Source organism: Canis lupus, chromosome 25, assembly GCF_003254725.2.
Source record: "Canis lupus dingo isolate Sandy chromosome 25, ASM325472v2, whole genome shotgun sequence".
Lineage (NCBI taxonomy): Eukaryota > Metazoa > Chordata > Mammalia > Carnivora > Canidae > Canis > Canis lupus.
The window spans coordinates 39,737,057-39,756,329 of NC_064267.1; the positions used below are offsets into that span (position 1 = coordinate 39,737,057).

Here is a 19,273-nt window from a genome sequence, read left to right on the forward strand (position 1 = left end):
AAGATTCAACCAACAAACAAAACAAACAAAGCCAAAACAGCACTAAAGGGGTCTATACAAATACAGACAAGTTTTCCTGTTTACTGAATTTGTCCTATTATGTGACATACCGGTTAACACTGGGGAAATTAACAACGTAAGCCAAGGGAGATTTAAATGCCAGGTGAATGGCAAAAATCCAAAAAAACCCCAGAGCTCTTGGTGGACACCACCAATGCCAAGTCATCAACGAACGATGAAAGGAAGACAAGTCTCCAGCTAAGTCATGTTTTCTAATCCTATTAGCTAATTGTAAGCTCTTTATTACTGATGAATTCCTTAAGAATAGGGTGAAACTCCGCCACTATCTTTCCACCTCCTCTCAGCACCTAACTGGATGCTCTGGTTACAAGCAGTGGGAAAACCAACATGCCATCTGACCCACACACATTCTCTACCCATGCTTAGGACACGGATGTACAGAGCTATGGTGGGACCTCCAAGATCTTATCTGGCTTGGCTTTGGAAATGATCAAAGGTACGAGTGTCTAACCCTTGGTGTTCTACTGACTACAAGAAGACTATTTTGCTCTCCAGAACTAAGCTCACAGACTGGAGGTCTTTCTCTTAGTTGGGCAAGGCCATTATTTCCTCACATCCCAAGAAGTACATGCTTCTTCCCCTAAAGTTTTTCAGCCACTTTTATGAATGCAGCATTACCTCCAACACACACACACACACACACACACACACACACACACACACGATGTCCTAGGAACACAAACTCCCCTATCAAGTTTTCACTGCAAGGGAGTGATTTCATTTGCGGATTCCATCCATTCTCCTTCGCATGCCTTCCAAAGGGTCCTCCTGTCTCTCCCGGATCAAGGTCTTAATTCCCCAGTGCCTCTCTGCGTGAGGGACTGACTCACAGAGCTTTGCCAAAGTACACAGAGCACTTCACATCTCTCCCATTTTTCATGGCTCTATTGTCAGTGGATGATGAGCTCCCCTCCCATTTTTTAACCACCTGCAGTAAATAAAGTTTTCAAATACCTGGCATATTGCATTCAGGATGCAAGATGGAACAAAACAGGGCTTCAGTATCATAAATTACTGTTTCTTACAGTATAGTAAGACTGTTTCTTAATACTTTAAATGTTTCAAATTTAAAGCTAGAAGACAATGGGGGGAAAAAGATTAAAAAATCTCTATTTTTGGCTAGATGATTTTTAGTAAACCCATTTTTGCAGGCAACCTAGATTAGTTAAGAGTCCCTGACCTTTGAAAGTTAGCAAGAAATAGCCACAAACGTAACATCAGTACCAAATTGTCATTATTGACTCACATGGTTGATCATTAATGGATTCTCTTCACTTCTAGCTGGTTCTAGGACCTTTTTTTTTTCTTTTTTCTTTTTTTTTTTTCCGCCCAGAATGAAGATATCATCAAAGTCATGAACTATATTTGTTCTTTCCACAAAGGAGAATTTTAAAACTCTGCCTAGGTCTCTAAGAAAGAACACTATAAAAGGTTGGTCTCATGAGGAAAAAGCCACTAACTTATAGGTTAACCAGAGGCCACTAGAAGCCCCATTAATGTAATTCCTTGGCTGGCCTACAAATACTTGGAAATGGATAAAAGCCAGCTTTCAATAGGAACTGAACACAAGGATTTAGCAGCTGATGTTGCTCAAGGTCAACCCCTCTGTAGTCAAAGCATGAGGTTTTTTTTGCCTTAAATGCCTGCAACTTCCAGTTTTAAATTGGTGAAGTTCGATACCACCATGAAACCCAAATCAGGGACCGCTAGAAGCAGCTTAAATAAAAATTTCTACCTTTCTGCTACTTGACTCAAAACATCAGAGAAATTAACCAAGAGATGGCTTTTCCAGTCTGTTCATTTCTGCTCTCACCCAAAACATGTTAATACTCCACACGCAGAGGTATCTTGGTAATACATATTCCAAGTATAGTTTTCTTGAGAAATAATAACCAGCTTTACAGGAAAACGGTTTGGGCTGACTTTGCTCATTGATGTCTAACCACTTATATCTTCAATGGAAGAAAGCATGACAGCTTGCTTTCTTCTTACCCTAGCAGGAGTAGGAGTCAGAAGACTTGAAAACATTTAAATTAGTTTGACCGAGGAAGTCTTTTTTATAAAAGTATAAAAAAAATTTCATAGCAGATTTTTAAAATCGGTAGTGTTCTCTCCTCATAGGAAATGATGTAATTCAGCAAGTTCCTTGAAAACAATGGATTCTTATGACTACAGACCTATTCATCTTAGAAATTGATGAGCATGCAAATGATTAGAATCTGCAACAATGAACATCGTACAACAATCTGTGAGGTACATGCCATCCGGTTGAATTAACAGTAACACAGGCCTCAGCAGCGTGAGGGGTTCCATTTAGCTCCACTCCCTTTTGAGTAGAGTAGGGGTCCCCCCGATTGGTTGAATGAGGGGCAGCAGCCTCTGCAATGGCCCCCGACCCTGGCCCCTTCCTTGTTGCCCCTCCCCAACCCAGGGAGCTCAACCTATCAGAGAAATGAAATGTTGTTCCTCTCAACAGTGGGGGTGGAAATTTCTGATAGAGAGTTTACACGGACTCTGAGGGAGCCTGACCTTGGCATTAATTCACTTAACCTTTAGGAAGTTTCCTGGCAAAAAAAGATTTAAAAACACTGTAGGCAGTATCTTTTAAGTGTGTCCACTGCCTTTTCTTTTTCACAAGGAAAAACTGCAAGATGTGTGTACTTTCCAAACAAGAGGAGGATTAACATCTTCACTGCTGGCTAGATGTTTCCATAGCCGGTCATTATGTTTTGACATGCTCTCTGTACACTGGGTTTTATTAACTAATCACTAAGAGGCCAGCACCGACCAGGGCAAATGGGACCAACTACATTCAGTCAAATATTGTAACACGGGATGTTCTCAGAAAATAAGAGATAAGGGTCTTGCGGAAAGTGACATGTAGCCCTGGTCATGATAAAAACCATTCTTCTGGAATTTTAACTTCTGCTTGGAAATTAGAGACAAGTACTCACTTGCCTTACCACCTTTCTCGAAACAATGCCAGAAATAAATAAAATATCCTAATGTGTGCACGGAAAAAAACTGGTAGCCATGGAGCAGGAAGCTTACAAAAGTGGGGGGAGGGGGAGAAGAAAAGATCAACAGTCTCTAGTTTATTATGAATAGAAAGAAATTTCCAGAATTTACAAACACCCACATTGTTCATTCCAAAGAGAGCTTTTGATTTAAAGGGATCACCCAAGTCTCCTCCTCTTTACAGTATATACAATGGAAGACTTTGATTTCATTTGCCTGTAATTTTGCTTCCATTCAATTGCCAATTTTAAGCTGACACTTGAAAATACCCAGTAGAATATATCTTTCTTCAGTTTAATTAACGTGGCCTATTGCCTTACAGGAAAAATACAAAATTAAGATCAATTCTTGTAAGGATCTCAGCTCAACATCAGGGCTATATTACAAGAGATAGTATCCGCAAATATAACTATACAATTGAGAACCATCTAATGGCACTATGATTCTTATTATATTATTTTTCTGAATTACAACCTTAAAACAAGGATCGTACCCTATTCTACTCTTGTTAGCCTTGTTTTAAGTATTTGCTCCACTCTTTACAACAGAACATTGTATACCTCAGTTCCACATCCAAAAAAAAGATGTGCTGTAAGAAAAGTTACATTTTAATTAAAAAAATTACACATATAAATCAAAACCTATGTTAAATATTTAATACTCTCTCCACCCAACGCGAACAGTTCTGTATGAAATAATTTACAACGATGCTTTGTCGTACACAGTTTCAGCAGCAGATGAAATGGATCTTGCAAATGCAATGAGAGTAAACCCATTCTCTCGTGGCATGGTGGTGGGCACATCAGCTCATGTGGCCAGCTAAGTCCTTAAGGTTGAAGATGAAGTTTATGCAGACTCATTGTTCTGGTGTCACAGTGCTTTTTTGCTTGGCACAATATAGTACGTGCAGTTCAGTCAAGGAACTCCTGAGGATTGTAGAAAGTAAACAAACTGAAATGGATGCATCGTACCATCTACTGAGGAGAAAGATGTGAGGTCCTGGTTGTGAATCATGAAATATTCAGAGTCTGGGTACCCATGAGTAAAGGGAGGATTTGCTGAGGTCATTCAGGTCTTCATTCTGAAAAGGAAAACGAAAGGGTTCATCACCACAGGCTTCTCAAAATGCATGCTCCATCAGTTTCTGAGGTTTTTTTTTTTTTTCTTTAAAAAAGAGGCAATATCAGATAAGCGGAAGTTACGGGCACAAACAGTACTGTGTACTTAAATAAAATCAACAAACTGTATTTAACTTTTCCCCCCTTTCAAAATGCAAGAGTCTAAAGCAAATATAAACCCAAAATAGTCAATATTAAATCAGTCAACAGATCGATGTGATTTGGAGGTTTCAGAGTTCAGTAACACAAACACGCAAAATACTTTGATGTTCTTAGGATCAAAACAAAAATGTAAGTTATAGTTGTCATGTAAAGAGGACTGTAAAATCTGGTAAGCAGGTTATGGTCAGGCTACGCTTCAACTTCTTTTGGTTTAAAGTCAACTGCAGGTTTTAGAATTTGAAGTCGCGAGCCCCAATATTACAAAATCTGAAATCAGTTTGTAACGTGACGTTGCTTGACATGAGGATTTTTGATGCAAAAGGAGGCCCAGGTGAAACAGACGTAGTTAATCATTAAATTAAAAAAGAAAGGGATTCTGATTTAGATCTAATAGAAATGTTATTCTGGCAGAAGCACATTGCTTCTATGTGATTCCAGAAAGCAGACCTCATGGGGCATTACCCATTCCCTTGCAAAGAGGAGACACCTTTTTCAACCTCAGCCCTCTTTTGCTCTCTAGCATTAACATCAGACAGTCCTTCCGAGGCCCACATTTTTCATGCATTCCAAAGTTATCTATAAAATACCAGTACTTACAGAATGTCCTGAACAGTATGTGGCACAGAGTAGATAATAAATATTGCCAAACGGGTAACTGGTTGCACTAAACACTATGGGGAACGTGAAGCTGAATTGTGCTACAGGCCCTGCTTTCTAGAAAGTCGGGCAAGGAAGGTAAGCTCCGTTCATGAACAGAGAATGCAAAGGAAAAAGGGAGTAAATCCCACGGCAGATGAACAGGAAAAGATGCTTTCACTGCAGGGAGGGAGGGAAGGATGCTTCTAGCTGGGAAGAGAAAGGAAATACCTCACTGACACATTCACCTTGGTCTGGAAGAAAAGGAATAGTTTGGGGATATGGAAATGGGATCGCATCTTTGTTGCATCAGGGTTGCATCCCCAGAGCCGAGCACAAGGGCTAGTGCATAGTTAAGTACTCACTAAATATAAGTGGAAGGAATCAAAGGGACACAAGCCCAGTTCCCATAAAACAAGGCCCGGGGAAGAAGGATGGCCAAAGGCAGACCAAGCGAAAGGGTTGTGTTGGGTTGTTGGGTTGGGTCCCAAGGTATGTGAAAAGGGGTCGAAGAAGGTAAATCTGCAAATATAGCTGGGACAGAGGGTGAAGAATCTCAAATGAAAGGCTCAGGTATCTTTATCTAAGGACAGGGACAACAGGACATGTTTCATGATGCGCCCAGATGTAGTAGATACAGTAGTCATAACCCACGCCAGCCACAAGGAAAGGAACAGACTCTACAATTCATCCAATGGACATGCTGACCAACATAACTGTTTTCCTCTCTCTTCTCTTGAAGGAGAATATGGCTGGGACAAGTCACCATTCACTATTTGGATTTCAGGTAAGCTGAAATTTACTGAACGTGGACTCTAGTTTTATGAGATTTCTGTTGCTGTTTTTATAATATGGACTCCACCCCTAAAACAGGTAAACAGTCTGTTTTTCTATATACAAGTAAAGACTTTCCATGGAGACACCAATGTTCAAACACAAAAGGACCCCAGGCTTATTTATCCCTTTGATTGCCAGAGAAACAGGACTTACTTCGCGTGGCTCCTACGAGTGAAAGGAAAACCCATCCCTTCAAAAACCCGGGAGACCGTTCTCCAGATCTCTTGTTTACTTTCAAGTTTCTCCTGAACTCACACTGCAATCTATCAGAATGTTCCTACAAGAATATCTAGACACCGCTTAGCACGGCTTCACAGCTCTGGTCCTAAAATGAAGTGGGAAGGCCACACTTTTATTAAAACACTTGCAACAAACAAACGAACTGCTTGCTCATTTATAGGAAATGGGGGAGGGAGTGGGGGGAGCAAAGGGCACACGGTCTGCTTTTCATTTTACACCTGGCTCACATCCAGAACAGGCTGAATGAAGAGCTCTGCCCAGGAATAAACTGCATCCAGTTTTGTTGTCACATGTGCCAACCTGCACGGATGCAGTGGGGGGCAGAGATTGGGGGCCTCCCTGAGGAGGGAAAACACTCTGGCTTCGCCAGATGCTGAAGTCTATTGCTTTGGGCCACGCTGAACCCCTCCCTGTAATTTCCCACAAGTATGTATGTTCAAAGAGCAGGAAATAAAAGGATCCATCAATTGCACCATAAACTTGCCCTCTAAAGTCTCAGCACTCTACATTTCAAAGTCCTTTATCATAAACCCTGATCAGCACATGTCTCAGGCACTAATGCTTACCTACTGGTGCCATCACCTTGGGGATCTCTGAAAAAGTGAAAACAAGGAATGAGGGAGGTTATGCTGACGGGGAGGGGCTGGGTACAGACCCGATAAACAGGCCGCAGAGGCCCGGAAAACCTTCAAGGGAAAGTCTGAAGTTCACATCTGTTTATCTTTGTTCAAGGGTGTGAGAGTGTGTGTGTGTGTGTGTGTGTGTTTGTACGTGTGTCTGTGTTTCTGTGTGTACGTACAGAAAATTTAGCTCCTGAGCCAATGGTACAGATATTTAACAGCCATCCCTGAGTGAGACTGGTCCTTCACTGCAGCCACTTTGAGGTCTGCACAGCTATGCCAATCATGCAGCCATTGTTGGAAGCATTTCTGGAATGCTTCCTCAAGTTCTCATTTCTTTCTGGCGATGGCCTTCTCAGCCTTGGGCATATTCTTTGGAATGGTCTCTAGAGCAGCCAGTCTCAGCCCTCTGAGGGCACCTTTGATCCTTGGGGATGGCCAAAAAGCCTTGAGAGCCAAATATGGTGAAAGAAGGGGCTGATCAAGCCAGGTAACGGTTCCCCAGTGAGGCCTTATGGAAAGCCAAAGACCCCAAAACTAAAGTTCCCAAAACACAGCTGTTCACAATTGCCCTGCTGAGTTTTGATGGAAATGAACCCTGAGGACATTATAGACAGACCTCAGTGGATGTTCATGGGACTAAAGTTCATTTGCCTTGATCCCAGCCTCTCCAGAACTGCAGTCAAGAAGGGTGATCTTCACCAAAGCAACTCACTTGAAGAAAGGCCAACATGTATATCAGACATTTTGAGAGCATGTTTTTAAAAAACCAATACCCGTACTGGGCTCCCACAGTCAGTCAATTCAAGAAATATCTGTGACAAATGAGAAGGCAGTGATAAGGACTGTAACAAGCACTACAAGGGAAGACACCGGTATAGGTATGTTCGATGCTCTTTATATATACAACCCGGACTGACTCACACCAACCATAGGAGGCAAATATTTCAACGATGTTTTACAAATACAAATACAAAAACTCATTTGTAACACCCATGAAGTGGAAACAAAAGAAGCAAAATATTTCCTCGGATTAGAGCTGGGCAAATATCAAATGGTGATGTTCCTAGGATACATCCTCTCTGGTTACCTCACTGGGGAGTAACTCCTGGACCCAGAAAGACGCTGCACCTGTCACGAGATTTAGCAGCAGGAAATTACTTTTTGACAAAATTTCATCACCACACCAGCATCTCTTGTCCCCTTCCGTGTGTCTTCGTGTAAGATAAAACCCACCTAATCCTATTGCCAGTAATGAAAAATGTAATTTTTAAAGCATTATCAAATAAGTCAACACTTGGGCGATGCTACTTGAGACCTATGGATTACTGCATTATTGCATCCAATAGGAATTTACATCTTCTGGCCTCGACCCACTTAAACTATGCCTACGGAGAGCTGAAAAACAGAGAAAGCTTCTGCTCCCTTTCACACTCAGCCTATTGACCAGGCTGCGCTATAAAGCAGCTGAGAACAGCATAAGGTTATGATATGTGTACAATGAAGGATCCATATCCTTTCAACAATGAAGTTTTGGCCCAACCCATCGACTAACATATTTATCTTGTATTCAAATGGCTCGAAACCTGCCAATTTGTTGAGTCAAGTGCAACACAGTTATAAATACCTAGTCAAACCATTACCAGCAGTTTCTACTTCTACTAAGGAAACAGGAGTGAAATAGAAGTTCCTTGGCTATTTTCATATACCAAAATGTAGCCAGAAAGTAACTCTTCCTCACCCGACTATGATTGAAAAAAAAAAAAAAAATGACTATCGTAATGACTTTTCTTCAATGGAGACCATTGTTTGAAATCTTATATTGTAGATTCAACTAGAAAAATTTGTATAAATAAATTCCTCCACTTAAAGAAATGTGTCAAAACAGCACATTTCTCTTTCACTTAAAATAAACAGCTGTGAGTCAAAAAAAAAATTCTTGACTATAATATAGAAATTTTATGCACCACAGGAAAATGTAAAGAAGGAATAAACATTTCTTGAATTCTTGTCACCCAGGGAAAGCCACGATTCAGCTGTGGTTCTAAATCCACTATTTGCTTAAAGGACTTAAACTTTTAAAATTCTGCATTCGATATCACAAATGTTTCAATAGGACAGGAAAATCACATTTCCATCATATTTAGATTTTTTTCCCATTCTTAAAATAACTGTGATGAGAAGATATTTGAAATGCTAACCAACTGTTTTCTTTTTAAGATTTTATTTATTTATTCATGAGAGACACAGAGAGAGAGGCAGAGACACAGGCAGAGGGAGAAGCAGGCTCCCTGCAGGGAACCTGATGTGGGACTCGATCCCAGGACCTTGGGATCACGCCCTGAGCCAAAGGCAGACGCTCAACCACTGAGCCACCCAGATGTCCCTCTTAACCAACTTTTAAACCTTCCTGGTATGCTGTCCCTTTCCCTCCTTCCAATTCATGATTTTGGGGAGGAATATGGCAGTTTGAAAGTAGAAAAAGCCTCTGGCTTGGCTTTGATGTCCAAAAGTCCAAGTCCTTCAGGAAATGGCACAGGCCGAACAGTTAGAAGAACAGGGGGGAGGATTCCTCCCAGAAGAGAAACCAGTTCCCTTTGGCTGGAAATAAAGAGCGAAATGGTGGGTGCGGTGTGGAGCTCCACACCCAGCAGGATGCTGAACGTAGCACCTGCGACCCCTCTCTCAAGCTTGTCTTCCCAAGCCTGTTGATTTCTCATTTGACACAATTATATTCAACTGCACACCACTACCATGACCGCAATTCATTTCTTTAGCCACCTGGTTGATGCTGATGCAATAATTCACACTACCACTCAGAGAAGATCAAGTCTTCCAGAATGCATACTCATTAATAAGGCAACTTATAAAACACTGCAAAAGTATCCTGGTTTTAAGCCTACCTGATTCTAAAAAAAAAAAAAAAAAAAAAAAAAGCCTACCTGATTCTGCCAAACAGGCCAGTAAATTGAAAAAAACAAAAACAAAACAAAACAAAACAAAAAACAGGAAAACAACCCCTATCAGTGTTACACAGACTCATAGTTCTGGGAGTGTATAGGGGCGCTGCCTTTTAACATCCACACTACTCCATCTCCGATGGACAAAGGAGGCCACTGTTCCATTTGATGGGCTGTGAAACCCTTATTAGAGAAATTTCCTGGCTTAGAATTTGGTTCTACCAACTAGGGTGGTGGATGGAAGCATTTAGGGAGGACCCAGAATTATCAGCCCTGTCCTGTTGTCCTGTTAGCTATGGTAATCACCCAAGCGAAAAGAGAAGAAAAGCTAATTCTGGAGGACTTCAAGTTTGGGACACAGGGGGAATCTTTCTACTCTTTACAAGGTAGACCTGGGAAGTGTCAGTACAGGATGAGACCTTGGCAAAGGACAGACCTAAGTGGAGGGAGGGAAGGAGGGAGAGAGAGAAAAAGAGAGAGGGATGGAGGGAGAGAGGGAGGAAGATGGGGATCCTGGGTGGCTCAGTAGGTTAAGCATCTGCTTCGGCTCAGGTCATGATCCCAGGGTCCTGGGATCAAGCCCTGCACTAGGCTTCGTGCTTGGTGGGTAGCCTGCTTCTCCCTCTCCCTCTGCCTGCCACCCCCTCTACTTGTGCTCTCTCTCAAGTAAATAAATAAAATACTTTTTAAAAAAAGGAAGGAAAGAAAGAAAGAGAAAAGAAAAATCAATGTGGGGCACCTGGGTGGCTCAGTGGTTGAGCATCTGCCTTCAGCTCAGGTCATGATCCTGGGGTCCTAGGATCGAGTCCCACATTGGGCTCCCTGCATGGAGCCTGCTTCTCCCTCTGCCTGTGTCTCTGCCTATCTGTGTCTTTCAGGAATAAATAAATAAAATCTTAAAGAAAAAAAAAAGAAAAATCAAGGTAGGATGGAACTAAAGAATTAAAATGAGAGGTAAGACCACAAGACATTTGCTCCTTTATGTTGACAAGAAGCTAAAGAAAGGAAACCAACATCTTTGAAAATAGGCCAGAACAGGGCTGGAAAGACTTGGTTTCGTGGTCTTAAAAGGCAAAGGGTAAGTGGCCGGGCCAGGGCTTTAACGGAGCTGCTTAAAGAGCACTTTTGCCTGGTGCGAGTCACATGGGCGCGGGCGGGTGAAGATGACAAGGTCGCTGGCCGGGCCTGGGAGCACGCAGGGCTGCCAGGGAGGAGCATCTGGGGACAACGTGTGAGAGGCCACCCGGGCTCCAGTTCCCCTTTTGTCCCAGTGAAAGTCTTTCTGGTGGGGCTGGTGACTTTGGGAGACCCCCTGGGGAAGAAAGGCACCTGTATCATGAAAAGAAGAGAGGGGCTGACCCGGGAGCTGGCCGCCCAGCCTGGAGCCTGCACTGTGGTCCAGGGGTGGTCACCCACAAGGGGCAGGGGCTGGACCAGGACACTTCCAGAGGGTTAGAGATTTATGGGGAAGCCAGATGAAGGCAACAGCAACACACAGCAGGGGCCTGGCTGGCTCAGTCGGTGGAGCGTGTGACTCTTGATCTTGGGGTTCTAAGTTCGAGCCCCACGTTGGGTGTGGAGATGACTTAAAAATATTTTTTTAAATAAGGTATATTAATTAAGGCAATCTGACTAAGCATTCAGAAATCTTCTAAGCTGCAGAATAGTCATTTCAGTTACTTCCCAATCTTGGTCATTTCAGTCATTTCCCATTCTTGTAATTAATAGAGAGCATGCTGATAAAGCAAGAGATAAGAGCCCTTTCCCCACCTCCCACCCCCCACAACGTAACCCAAAATGTCTCAAATCTGTCTTCTAACAAAATTAGAATGCGGGACATGTACATGACAGTCCAGGTAGGGGAACTCAGAAAAATAGTCCATCTACATTACGAGTCAGACCACATAATGTGGGGCAGGAAGCTTTAATTTTAACGGAGCTCAACCAAAAAAAAAAAAAAAAAACCTGTTGCTTGAAGACATCAAAGTAATAGGATACCTTCTTCCCTACCTGAGAAAGCAAGTCATAAAAGTCAAGTCTTTCTTCTGCTTTCATGGGAGCTATTTCTGCAGGATATGCTGCTCTCCCCCAGGAATTAAATTCCAGTTCTGAGGTTTATAGTTTTTATTGTCATTTCACATCAGTTTGTTGTTTTGTTTGTTTTTTTGGTGTTCAGAAATACAGGATATAGGTTTTATTGGTCTGGCTTTGATACAAACCAGTAGACCTAAATTAAAATCACAACTTAGTTTACAATGTGGTGCAGAGATGGTAAAAAAAAAAAAAAAAAAAAAAAAGTGTTTGCAATACCACTTCTGTAATTAGGCAAAAGGGAATCAAGTGGGCTCAGCCCGGTCGTACTGCTTTAATTTTTCTGCTAAACACTAAATAGATTTTGCATTCTCTGCACTCTCCCCAGAGTCATATCAGAAATTGCTTCAAGAAAGCAAGGGCCTGATTTTACATTTGAGGAATTGTCTGACTACCCAATTGTCTCTTATCAAGCATCAGCAGCTTTTCCGTAATAGCCTAGGAACTAGAGCACAGAACAAGCGTTCACACAGGGTCTGCAGCGGGCTGAGGTAAGGATCATTAACACCACTGACATCACTCTTGGCAGCCGGAGAAAAGGGAAAACCTGTGTTTAATCTACTTCCTACTCACCACAAGTTTTAGCCGGAGTCCCCGATAATATGGGTTGCGGTTGACTTTATGGAAGAATTTGGTAATGCAAGAAAAATGTACTGAACTGAACAGGCATCTTTAAAAGGAACCACGAGGTACCTCGGCTGTGTGGCCCTGATCTTCTGTAGGTATTCTGGTCATGAGACGGGCCTAACGGAGGGCAGGGCCATTCCCAACTGTTCCCAGCAAGGTCAAGCTCAGTAGGCTTTCCCTACTGCACACATCTAATTAACATCAACTGGAGGCCATCTTCATGAATCACAAACACAAAGGTTTTACCCTTTGTCTTCCTCTTTGCTTTGAGAAGGCTAAGAGGAACCTGCAGGGAAGAATTTAATCCAGAGTCTTCAAAGCTAAGTGGGCTGTGGTCGTTATTTCTGGGGTCTAAGTGATGAATGAAAACTGTCGAAGGATGAATGAAACCAATCGAAACTGGTCATCAATGCAGAAGCACAGGGCAGCATGTTTCAAACGTATTCAGTGCTCAAGTGTAAGTTGTTTTAACTTAAGAATTCTTGTTAAAGAAATGCAAGTCATAAAGGTTTCTGAGTTATGAAAGCTAGTCTTAAAAGTCAATGTTCAAAGGATGGAAAAAACTGTCCCATCCACCCTAGGCTACAGAAGGCCCCAGGTGGGACCTCTATGTAACTGGATTATGTTCAGGAGAAGTTGTAACACTGCTTGCAATAAAGTAATGCAACCAAGAGTGTGCTTTCCTTGAGTTGCCACTACCAGAGGAGTATCCTGTATGGAATTCTGAATCCTAAAATGTAATTTAGGGAATTCATTCCAAAAAAGGTTACTTTGAGGGGCACCTGGGTGGCTCAGTGGTTGAGCATCTGTCTTTGGCTCAGGTCATGATCCCAGGGTCCTGGGATCAAATCCTGCATGGGCTCCCCGCAGGGAGCCTGCTTCTCCCTCTGCCTATGTCTCTGACTCTTTCTCTGTGTCTCTCATGAATAAACAAATAAAATCTTTAAGAAAAAAAAAAAAGGTCACTTTGAGGAAGAGGAGGTTCCTAACACATGGCTGTTATGCATTTATTTATTTATTTGAGACAGAGAGAGAAAGAGAGAAGCAGACTCTCTGTTGAGCAAGGAGCCCAATGTGAGACTTGACCCCCAAGACCCGGGGATCATGACCCAAGCCAAAGGCAGTCACTTAACTGACTGAGCCACCCAGGCACCTCACTGTTATGCTTTTTAAAGACTGACCAATTTTAACTCAAAACTTATTTCCAAGTTAAAATTTAAAAGGAGACTAACTAAGACCACTTACATAATCTCCTCTCATTCTTCTGTGATTTTGGGCAAGTCATTTGCTCTCTTAAATCTCAATGTGTTCATTTGTAACACGGGGAGAACAGTACCCATTTCACAGGGTTAGCCCTTGAGGTAAAATGAGATAATCCATGAAAAGTTCTCAAGTTCTCATCGTAGTGCCTGACACACAATGAGCCCTCAAACATTAGCTCTTAATGAAGAATTCTTATTAAGAACTAGGTATCCCTGGCTCTCCAATTTTCTCCTGATACCTGAAAACACACACCAACCACAAATGTATTGGTGGAAATAACAAGCAAGAATGAGTCCACAGGCCAGATGCCAGAGCCAAGGGTTGAGGCTGAAGCCAACCAAGATCAGGATGTGTCTTGCTTGGGAAGGGAGACAAAATTATTTGAGACATGAGGTGGTATGGAGGACGCGCCAGAACAAAAAGAAAAGGTAAAAGTAATAGTGGTGAAGCTAAAAATAAGACCCTCGGATAGGATTTTAGACAAAGACCTGTCTACCTACACGGGGAACAGCAGAGGTTAAATATTAGGACAGATAGCATTAGCGTATCTTTGAGCGGATCTTAAATTAATGCTATCTACAGAAACACTGCTGAAAGCCCACTTCTAGTGCTTTCTCAGAAGAAATTAGAAGCCTGAAGCCCCCACCCTTTCTAAGCTGGGGCTTCAGGCTTTCTAGACTTCATTATAAGTCTAATGAAAAGACTTATAATGCTCCATGAAAGGATTCACAAAGAATTCTCATGAATAGGCTTAAATGGATGTTCAGTGAGATTCTTCTGCACTATTTCCAGGTTCTGAAGCATGTTTCTAATTGTTGGGGGAGGAAATGGATGGCTTTTGTTTCCAAATTCTTGTCCCCAGTCTTGATCTGAAGGAATTGAACAGGAGTGTGACACAGCCAGTCAACGCTGCCTTACTTGACGAAAAACCGAAATTGCTGCCAGATGCACACGTCTAATGGTTGGCAGCTGGAAGAGGAGGGAGGAAAAACTGGAAAGATAATCTGAAATAATTGATAATGTATACATTGCTTGCATCTCAAAGGTCTTTGAAGCAGACAATGGTGCAGATTTCTAAGTGACTGCAAACACTTCTCTATTGTCCAGGATAAAGAGGCAAAATTCTTCCAGTTGACAAGGAGCGGCTGACCTTTCAACCCACTGACCCTAGAGTTTGTGGGCCTTTGCTTTCATCTCTCAAGTCTCACTTCCACTTTGCTCTTGTTCCTCTTGCTTTCCCCCATTATCTGACATCTCGGCCTTTTGCTTTTTAATTTGGAGTGTAGTGTCTCAGTAGCGTCTGCTGAGTCGTTCCCTGCGACAGCAAGCTGAACTGAACCGCATCAGGTCCTGAGCCTGGTTGAACAGAGGCCTCCTGAGGACAGTGGTGCCAAATTCTTAATTACAAGGTAGTGGCAACTTGAAAGGATCCTTATTAAGGGTATTTATCAGGGGCGGCTCAGTCTGGTGAGCGTCTGACTCTTGATTCTGGCTCAGGTCATGATCTCAGGATTGTGGGATCGAGCCCCACGTCAGGCTCCATGCTCAGCACAGAGTCTGTTTCTCCCTCTCCCTCTGCTCCTCCCTCCCCCCCCCCGCCCCCCGCCCACCTGCACGTGCTCTCTCTCTCTTTCAAATAAAAAAAATTATTCTTAAAAAAAATGTATCAGTGACCCTGAGGGGATCGCAGCCCCAGGGGTGATAGAAGGGAGATCTGTGAAGGTGATCCTCAGGCCCACTGGTGTGCCAGGACTCTGCCTGAAACATACTCGTGGGGCTAAACCACTTTTCTCTGCGGAGACCTTCTAGCCTCCAAGCATTTCACTAAATCTCTAGTTCTCAGTTTGGGTGGGCAGGAATAATTTCTCCCTGCAAGAGCTATTTGGAAAAGTCTGGAAACATTCTTGGTTGTCACAACTGGGGTTAGGATGAGGTGGGGAGAAGCTGTTGGCATCTAGTGGGTGGAGGCCAGGACTACGAAACCTCCCACAACACACAGGATGGCCACCAGTAGCAAAGAACTGTGTCATTAGTTCTGAGGCTGAGACACCATATGCTCTAGAACTGTTGCCGAAGCCACCAAATGCACCTGTTACCCGTTGCTGGGGTCCACACCGGTTCTATGGAACAGAATGAGGGAAGAGGTACGTTCCTGTTCCAAGGCCTTGCTTTGTTTACGACTCCACACTTCAGAATCCCAGTGGGTGTGTCCATGCTCTCAGCCTTTCCCAATTCATCACTGCTGGAAGCTTAGTTCACCTGCATCCCATTCCCTCCCTCTTCCGCTAAAAGACAGCTGATCTGATTAACCAGCCCAGGCCCATGTTTCCATACGTTCCTCCTCCAAAGGAACACAAGAATGTCTGGGGGCAATGCAAAAGCAATGACTAAAGAAGGTAGAGTACCAGGCACTGTGGAGGCCAAAGCAACAGAGCCTGGGGAAGACTAGCAGGTGTGATGCTGCGCCACCTCCATGACCATGACATAAAGATCGACCCCAAGAGGAGATACCCTGTATCATGCCCAGGCTTGTATCTCATCCAACTGAGCCCGTACTTTGTGGATGGTCTTGGACAAGTCACTTGACCTTGCTTTGCCTCCACAATTTAACGAAATGGAGAAAATATCTAGTCCTCACAATCATTTGTAAAACTCGGTGAGAAAGAAGAGAACTTTCCTTTTGGTATTTGTGACCATTAGTCACGCTCATTGTCCTGAAATAACTGGGAGTAAAAGGAAGTTAAGAATTAGGTCCCTTCTGTTCCAGAATTAGTCAACTTTTTAAAATAAATCCACTAACTTCGCTAAGAGGCGACTCCCAAGTCAGAATAGTATTTCCTAGAGATTTTTTTTTTTTACTTTATGAGATAAATACCTTGGAAGATGATTTATTACAAAAAAAGTCAAAGTTAGAAAGATGGAAATTTCAGCTGCTGTTTCTGAGATGTCTTTCCAGGATGATACTTTTCAGGTCTGTTTTCCCTGAAACTTTAAGCTTGAAAAAGAGCTGGGTGAGGGGCAGGGGACATAGACCATCATCGATGAGAGTACACAGCGTTCCAAATTCTAAGACTTAAACAGTGACCAGAAAGAACAAGTTGATTTCCAGGTGGTTAGGTATGAAGCTTTTCCGATGGAACCCGAAGGTAATGGTAAGAAGAACATATCCTCCTGAAATAATGCCACAGAAGCTACTGTGGTGCTGAAGTTCATAAAGAAAACAATAGCTTCTATTCTTTCCACACTGTGGCTGAAGCTGACACAATGCCTTCAGAGTAAAACCCAACCACACAATTTCACCATTACTACCCAAAAGCGACAGGCTATAATTAACATTGAATTTACATCCCTATGAGGCACTTTGCTTAATTCTGCTCAAAAACTGCCTTATGTTTTTCCCATAAAACCATGTTGCAAATGGGCAATGGTCTACCTCTTCGTTTAGTTACTCCCACTTTCCTTCCTGAACAGTATAAGGAAGAGCATGACTGCGTAAGCGTCCACGTCAAATCTCATTCTTAAGATATGCCTCTCTTCCTTCCTGTCCTTCCACCCTGAGCTCTCCTCACTCTCGACCATCAGCAGCACCAAACAGCCTCTGAACACAGCCACTGACTTCACACATATCTTTATGCTGGATCCTCCCCACAGAACGTCCAGTAGAAACAAAGGCCTTCCCAGAGGCTTCCAGACGGAGGTGCAAGGATTAAGAGCAGCCATATCCTTGCTAATGTCCCCCTCTTAATGCATGGCTAGAAGGAATCAACAGGAAGGTGACTTGAGAACCATATGACATAAGTAAATAACCTGGTGGGAAGGGGAGTATAAGGACTAACCAAAATATACAACTGGATGTGAGTAATTATTCCAACTTTTGTTTTAGAGGCTCCATTCCCTTTTTACCAGGTGACTTCCACTGTGTGACCAAGTCATCGTAGACAGGGTTCTTGGATTAATACAAACAGAACAATCGAAGTAGTTCTATACCCGGTATTACGGGGACTTCCCAGATCATATGGTTATTGTTAAGAGTTAGAATCATGAGCCCATGAAACTGGTGAAGAGCAGCACTGAGGTAAGATTTGGGGTCTTCTCACCTCCAACAGTACTCTTTCTAGTCATGAGTCATTAAAATCTTAATAGCCCAATTATACAGAAAAGAGCCCCCCTAAAAAAAATCCCCCAAAGAGGAAAAACAAGGTGGTACCCGATATAAATGCAAAGCCAGATTCTTAGCAAAGTCGTTCAGCTATACAATGGAGACGTCCAGTAGGAGTAGGTAAAAGGGGCAAACATATAGCAAAAAAAGACCCCCCAAAGTCTCTGAAGACTACCAATTTATTATAAATGAAAAATACACATCAATTTAGTTCAAAATTATTATAATATCATAGGTATTACATTAATAGGGATTTGAGTCAGATAAGTATTAGGTTTTTGCTCTTATTACAAGACCATTGGTCTCTATGCTTCAGGCATGCTAGAGAAAAGTACAGAGGAAATAATAACTAAGCTATGAAGGGATAAAATAAAGCAGAGCTTCTCAAACTTGAATGTGCTTAGGATCTCTTGGGGGTTTGGTTAAAATGCACATTGTGATTCTTGAGGTTTGTGGTAGGGCCCACGATTCTGCATGTCTAGCCTGCCACCAAGGGACCCCAGTGTTGCTGGTCTGAGGACCACACTCTGAGGAGCAAAGGAGTAAAGAACCCTGAAGAAAAGTTGAGATTTCTATTTAATTTCAGTAAAGGAATAATAAGAGGGCTTAACGGGGGATGTTAAGGAAGGCTACGTGATAAGCCATCTGTTCTCAGGCTTAGTAGGGTAAATGAGCTTAAATTACATAGTTTTTTTTGAACTGAAACGCAAAGAAAAATTTCCAGGCAGAAAGGTTCTAAAAGAGTTAACTGGACAAGAATGAGAAACCTCTGTCTCAGGGCTCCTGAAAAAACAAACATCTGGATGACTACAAAGACGACACTGGGAAAGACCCCAATACTAAGACAGCACTGATAGGTCTTTACCTGCTTAGTGTTCAGGCCACGGGAGACTCAAGACAGCTGGACTGGGAAAAGAGGGCTGGAAACTGGGATCCAGTACATTTCTATCGCTTTAAAACACGGATGCCGGTTACTTTGATGTCTAGAGGTCCCGGTCAAGAGGAAGGGAGTGGGGCCATGTGCGTTAGCTCACAGATGATGGAACCCAAATAAACAAGCATTCGGCACAACTCAAAGGAACATGGACCGCCTAACACCCCACCCTCCAGTGTCTTTTACTAAATAAACCTCAAGGCACAAACCAGAGGTTAGTTCTTAACTCCCTGTCTTTATTATTTGAGGGGACCAGCAGGTGGTAAAAGTCCCCAAATTGCCAACTCAGATCTCATCTCGAAGAGTAGAATCAACATCAACAATTAAATGATAATAGCAATCTACAACACCCTCAACTTTGAAGCATCGAAAGTACCAATATCAAAGAGGCTCCCATTTTTCCATTGCACCTTAATTTATCCTCCATAATGTTTTGGTGGAAAAGGGATGACTCTGTGCGCAGGTATCTCATCTCCAGAACCACAGGATGCATGCAGGGGAAGATCCAGAAGCAGCACTTTTTGCAT

General features: G+C 42.6%; 1 protein-coding gene and 1 long non-coding RNA gene across 2 annotated transcripts in view; one reads left to right on the forward strand and one right to left on the reverse strand.

The window, feature by feature from the left end:
- Positions 1–3,156: 3,156 nt before the first annotated feature.
- Positions 3,157–19,273, reverse strand: part of IRS1 (insulin receptor substrate 1) — a 59,951-nt gene continuing 43,834 nt past the window's right edge. Inside the window, exon 2 of the mRNA XM_025463252.3 lies at positions 3,157–4,180. The gene's annotated coding sequence lies outside the window, so the exon portion shown is untranslated. The remainder of the gene's footprint in view (positions 4,181–19,273) is intronic.
- On the forward strand, positions 5,038–6,217 carry LOC118355321 (uncharacterized). Its single transcript, XR_004817576.1, has 3 exons — positions 5,038–5,114; positions 5,758–5,802; positions 5,991–6,217. It is a non-coding gene; the product is annotated as an uncharacterized LOC118355321 (long non-coding RNA).